The following is a 6,205-nucleotide window of genomic DNA, read 5'->3' as shown; positions in this document are numbered from 1 at the left end:
TGACTAAATTTTATGCCTCTGACTATTAAATTTTTGATTAGTCATATTTTTTGTTCAACAGGATGGTTTAAGTTGTAATTTAAATACTGACCAGTAAAGGTTAGTTGTTTGTGATAACATTTATTTAAAAAAAAAACTGTGTTGTTAAATACTGTTCTGATCGCGACAAGTATTTCGTTTTTTGAAATTTTTGTTAAATTTCAACATAAATTTAATTTTTCTTCTACACATTCAATAGCTAAATCCAGAGTCATATTGTCAAACATGCTCACCACATCTAGAGACACCATGGAATGGGAAGAAGGAATTTATCATGTTTTTCTCTCTCTAAAATTCCAGCTATCTTTTGCAAATGAATCCGCGGTATCTTGAACTGGTTTTAAAACTTTTGAAAAATATGACGATAATTTATATTTTGGTTAACCAATGAAGGACACCTAGTAACAACCATTTACAAGAACATATGTGCTACTTGTAAATGATAAATTGGAGAAAATTTCAACGAATATTTGTTTCTGCAAGTTCTCACAGGCTACAACATAATTAACGTTAAAGACTTTGTGCACCGTCTCGCCCCACCTGAAACTGGTCGTCTTAAAAAAGTAACACACCTTACTCATCAGATTCATGAGAGAATCTATTGTTCCTGCACATATTGAAAATTTAACTAACAATTTTGATTTTAATAGCACACATTTTAATGTTATTAATGAACTAGACAGCTTAAGTTTTATGTCATAAACAAATTTTAAATTGTGAAATAAAAAATCTAATTAGGAATATCAAAAATTTAACAAATTACATATTGTTTCTGAAATATCTTTTAGTAAGATCTATACACGAAAATTGTATTTACAACTTTTTTGAATCGCACAATTATATAACAAAGACCTTATTTTTCGAAAAGCCGATAAAGGCAACATTACAGTAGCAACCAATACAAAAGATTACTTAACAGATGTCGAAGAAATATTGAGCAATTGATCTCTCTATGAAAAAGTTAAAACAAGTTTGGTTCCTACAATAGAAGGAAAAAGTAATGAGCTAGTTACTAGGTGGCATAATAAATCCTATATTAACGATTAATTGTATTCTTCCCATTCCATGGTGTCTCTAGATGTTGTGTCCATGTTTGACAATTTCCCTCAGGATTTAGCTATGGAATCTATAAAAAAAATTAAATCTATATAGAAATCTAATAAAAATCTCAAAAAACGAAATACTTTTTCCGGTCAGAACAGTATTTAACACAGTTTTTTCGTTCAATAAATGTTACTACAAACAAACATCAGGCTGCCTAATGGGGTCTCCATTTTCTCCAATCACAGCGAATATACTAATATAAAAAGAAGGTGAATGAGTCGAACTCGAAATATATCGAAAGTCGTAACGCCTTTTCCTGATTCCTGATTGGCTTCTCATTTTGGTTTGAATGTAGACACAGTAAGCGGGAACTTTGAAAATCAACATTGTACAAAATTATCAATTATCTAAGTAATTATTTGCTAAAAACATAATAATTTGATCGCTGTACATCTTTTTTATGTTTTTTTGTCGTTGTATATGGCATCGAGCTAACTCTACGGCCGTCTGCATTGGAATAGGGCATAAAAAGAGAGGGTTAATCTAGAAAATCTACCTGTATATTTATTTTTACAAAATTCTCAATAAGCCAAGTAATTATTCAATAAAAACATAATAATTTATTCGCGGCTGCCAGCCCAAGCCGGCTATATAAGGTATGAAAGAGCCTTTTCAAAAACACAGGTCGGAATTTTCTTTAAGGGCTAAGGAACCGTCTTGCAGAGTTGCCAGATTGGGTCACTTGACCATGATTTCTATTGATCTATCTTTTTAACACGCTGTTTTCATTTGTTACCACAGATCTAATAGACGTGATCGCGCTAAATGTTGGCGATGCTACCGCCGCGCGCAGTTTCGGATCATCTATACATGAAACTTGATCCATATGCATTTTAGTCAATTTTTTTTTTTCATTTTACCACACGTGTCATAAATAATTATCATCGCAGTTTCTTTATCTATTTTCATGATGATGTTACAATTATTTTATACTAAAGCAATTTATATTTAATTCACATAGAACTTTTCTAATGTTGTTATAACCATTGTAATTACGACAAATTTTATTACAAACTTAGCATTTAAACGAGAAAATGGAGACTACTGATCTTAAGGACGACGAAATATGTAAGCATACCTCATTTAGGACTTAACTTTAATTGGTCTCAAAAAGCGCAAATATTGAGGCTATGTGACCGTAAGCTACACAAATTTCGTTTACATTTGTTTGAAACACAAATTACGTTTAGATTTAAAATTTTAGAAATTATATATGAAGTAAGTTCAAACGTTTTTATAGTCCTGAATTTTTGAAATTTTAAGAAAAAAATGTTCTAATCATTCCGTCAATTTCTCAGCTCTGTGGATCCGAACGTTGAACGTTGGATTTATCCATTATTTTATCTTTATGGCACACAATGTTGGAATTACAGCATACCATGTGTTAATAGACGAGGCCAAGTCTCACGATCTGCATATATTAACTATAGAATGGCAACTAGAGATAATAATGTACTTCTTGTGGGTGGACGATTATTTCAACAGTGGGTTGTAGATAATTATGTGAAAATCGAAAAGGATAGGATGAATTACTGCAGATTGAATCAAAAACCACTTCGTGCTGATACTTATGAGTGATTAGTTAACCATTTACAAAAAAGATCAAATGATTTATAAACTACTGTTGGAAAAATGATCATCCTCCCATCATCATTCTCAGGATCTCCCCGTAATATGCTACATCACTATCAAGATGCAATGGCAATTGTAAGAAAATTCGGTACGGCAGATTTGTTTATAACTATAACATGCAATCCAACCTGGGCTGAAGTGAAAAATAATTTATTACATGGTCAGAAAGCATCGGATCGACCAGACATTGTTTCACGAGTTTTTAATGCAAATAAAGATGAATTAATCAACATTATATTAAAACAACAATTCTTTCCCTGGCGGACCGAAGGAACCGAATGGAGCGTCTACAAAGTACCCGTAAAGACCCCATTGGGTCCCCATTCAGTTCCTCTGTAAAAAAACTAAAAAAAAGGGGCATAATCAACTTTTAAATTGTTGAAATTTTTATTCTACGTTAAAATTTGCATTAGAAACTCACGGAGTAATCGCAATACTTTTTCTTGCTGCGTTAACAACTTTAAAAAATAAAATACCCGTCAATTACATGGGCCGAAGACGACTTCATGTTATCTTCTTTTAGTAGCAGTTAATAAGCATTCCGTCGGTAACTTTAAGAATTTTGTCTGCATGCTAGCGCCACGCAGTCGAAACTCCAGACAACAACGCTGCGATGCAAGTGAGAGAGAATTTTATTTTTAAATCTCGCGCGCGACATACTACTTGAACTATTATAGATGCGCTTGAAGTCACTTTGAGCAAAAGTTAATGACATTTAGAAAATTTTTTAACGTTGCAAAAAAAAAGTATTGCTATTACTACGTGAGTTTCTAATAGAAAATGTAACGTAGAATCCGAATTTCAACAGTTTAAAAGTTGATCTTGCTGTTTTTTTTTTGTTTTTTTTTAGTTTTTTAAAAAAGAACCGAATGGGGACCCAATGGGGTCTTTACGGGTACTTTGTAGAGGTTTCATTCGGTCCGCCAGTCGGCGAAGTACAAGCATACGTCTATATGTGGATTACATCACGGTTATTTGTTATTAACGTTAAAACAAAATATTAAAATAACTACTCCTAATATTTTGGATGAATATATTTCGTTAGAAATTCTAAATCTAGATACAGATCATGAACTTCACAATATTGTTATGAAAAACATGATTCACGGTCCCTATGGAGCTTGGTGTAAAGATGATAAAGGTAAATATAGTAAGCATTTTCCAAAAAGTTTCCAGGCGAGACTCACTCGATACCTTAGTCCTGTTGAAGCATGTAATCGTATATACGGTAGATCGTTGCAAAATAAAAGTAATGCTGTTATTAGGTTGCCAGTACATTTGCCTAATCAGCAAAGTGTTACTATTGACGATGCTGAAAGTGAAGATGCTATAAGAAATGCATTGGAAAAAGAAACTATGCTAGTTAATTATTTTGATTTAAATGGACGTGCTACTGATGCCAAACGATATAAGTATTCTGAAATTCCATCTCACTACGTATTTCAAAAACATAGTGGATCAAAATTATCAAATTAACAATCAAAGGGGCTATAAGTTTCCAAGATCACAGAGCTGTTAATAAACAAACTTATGATATTTTTCAAAGAACATGTTTAGCATTAGGTCTCATCGAAGATGATGCAGAGTGGGAACGTGTTATGGCAGAAGGAGAAGTTTGGATGATGCCCCAACAATTCAGACGTTTATTTGTTCGTATTTAAATATACTGTCAACCTATCAATCTTAAGGAACTATAGGATAAATTTAAATATGCTATTTAACAAGATTTTCAAAGAAACTATAAAATACAAGAAACATACATAAGATCATTAGTAGCTTTTCAGCGATTCCACAAATAACTACATTTCGGAACGATATTGAGATTCAGGATGACGAGGTATCGCTTACTCAACATTAACAACTCGGTCAGACACAATACCACAAATTAAATGGAAAAAAAATAATATTGTAGGCACAACCCTTAATGTTGCTTTGTCGTACGAAAAAAGGCCTTTTACATCATGTTTTTATATTGATAGACCTGGTGGCGCAGGAAAGATATACATTTATACAACTACGTACCATTTTTTAAAAGGCAAAGGAAAAAATATATGTACGACGTAATTTACAGATATTGCAGCAATATTACTTCCACAAGGAAAGACTATACATAAAACTTTCGATACGCCAGTTCCTTTATTTTCTGATTCCATCTCCCGTATAAAAACTCAATCTAAAGATGCTCAATATTCACGAGAAGTAAATATTTTTATTTGGGACGAAGCTTCAATGGCGCCAAGGTATGCTTTGAAATTATTAGATCAAACATTACGTGACTTCATGCATTTTGATTCACCACTTGGTAGAAAAATTATTATTCTTAGCGGAGATTTTAGGCAATTACTACCTGTGAAAACTCATGCAACTCGCAGCGAATTAGTAAATTTAGCCATTAAATTCAGTTCACTTTGAAAACATGTCTCTGTATTTCACTAACAGAAAATATGAGTACAACAAGAAGCAGAATTCGAAAAGTATTTATGGTCTGTGGAGATGGTACTTTATATGACAATGAGAATTACTTCATAACCCCAGAAAAATGTGTAGCTTTTGGACAAAACCACAGAACGGATTTCTACAAGTGGAGATAGTGTTGACAATTGTGATAATGGAGATATAAATGATGAAATACTCCCAGAATACTCGGACACGTTAAATCCACCGACCCTTCCTCCTCATGAATTACGATTAAGAAACAATTTTATTGCCATGCTCATTCGTAATATTTATATTAACGAAGGGGTATGTAATGGTACACGTTTAAAAATAATTGAACTTGCAAATAATCTTCTATGACGTCGCATTTTAACAGGTGATAAGGCAGGGAACATTGTCTTTATACATCCTACTACATTGTATTGTATACTATCGAGTTAGATCTTTGTAAAGATTTATTTAATCATGGACAATTGTATGTGGCATTTTCCCAGGTTCGATCTTGACATTCACTAAAAATTTTCCTAGGAGAGCAGCGGCAAGATAATATAAAGAATTATGTGTATACAGAAATATTCAAATAATTTTATATTTTTAAATAATTAAAAATAATATTTAAATCAAATTAAGTTTCATTATAAATTGGATATTGCAAAATCAACACAAACAAATTAATATATTCTTGGACAAAACTATAGGATAAACTTAAACTAAAACGTGTTTGCTATCATTCCTACTGAAAAAGTCTGGAATTTATCAACGTGTTTAACAGCATTGATGAGTCGGTTCAATTTACTCATGAGATTGAGAAAAACAAAACTCTCAACTACCTTGATTTGTCAGTAATAAAAAAAGATGATGGTCTGATTCTCACAAACTGGTATAAAAAACCAACCTTTACTGGTCAGTATTTAAATTACAACTTAAACCATCCTGTTGAACAAAAAATATGACTAATCAAAAATTTAATAGTCAGAGGCATAAAATTTAGTCA

The 6,205-nt window shown here is 32.1% G+C and overlaps 1 protein-coding gene across 1 annotated transcript in view; it reads right to left on the bottom strand.

Moving 5' to 3' along the window:
• The window catches only part of LOC117175060 (succinate dehydrogenase assembly factor 3, mitochondrial), a 41,760-nt gene that overhangs the window by 9,316 nt on the left and 26,239 nt on the right, over window positions 1-6,205 (bottom strand). The gene's annotated exons all lie outside the window — the stretch shown is intronic.

The sequence above is a fragment of the Belonocnema kinseyi genome, chromosome 6 (assembly GCF_010883055.1).
Source record: "Belonocnema kinseyi isolate 2016_QV_RU_SX_M_011 chromosome 6, B_treatae_v1, whole genome shotgun sequence".
Classification (NCBI taxonomy): domain Eukaryota; kingdom Metazoa; phylum Arthropoda; class Insecta; order Hymenoptera; family Cynipidae; genus Belonocnema; species Belonocnema kinseyi.
The sequence above is the reverse complement of the archived record's forward strand: the minus strand, read 5'-3'. Positions and strand labels throughout refer to the sequence as shown.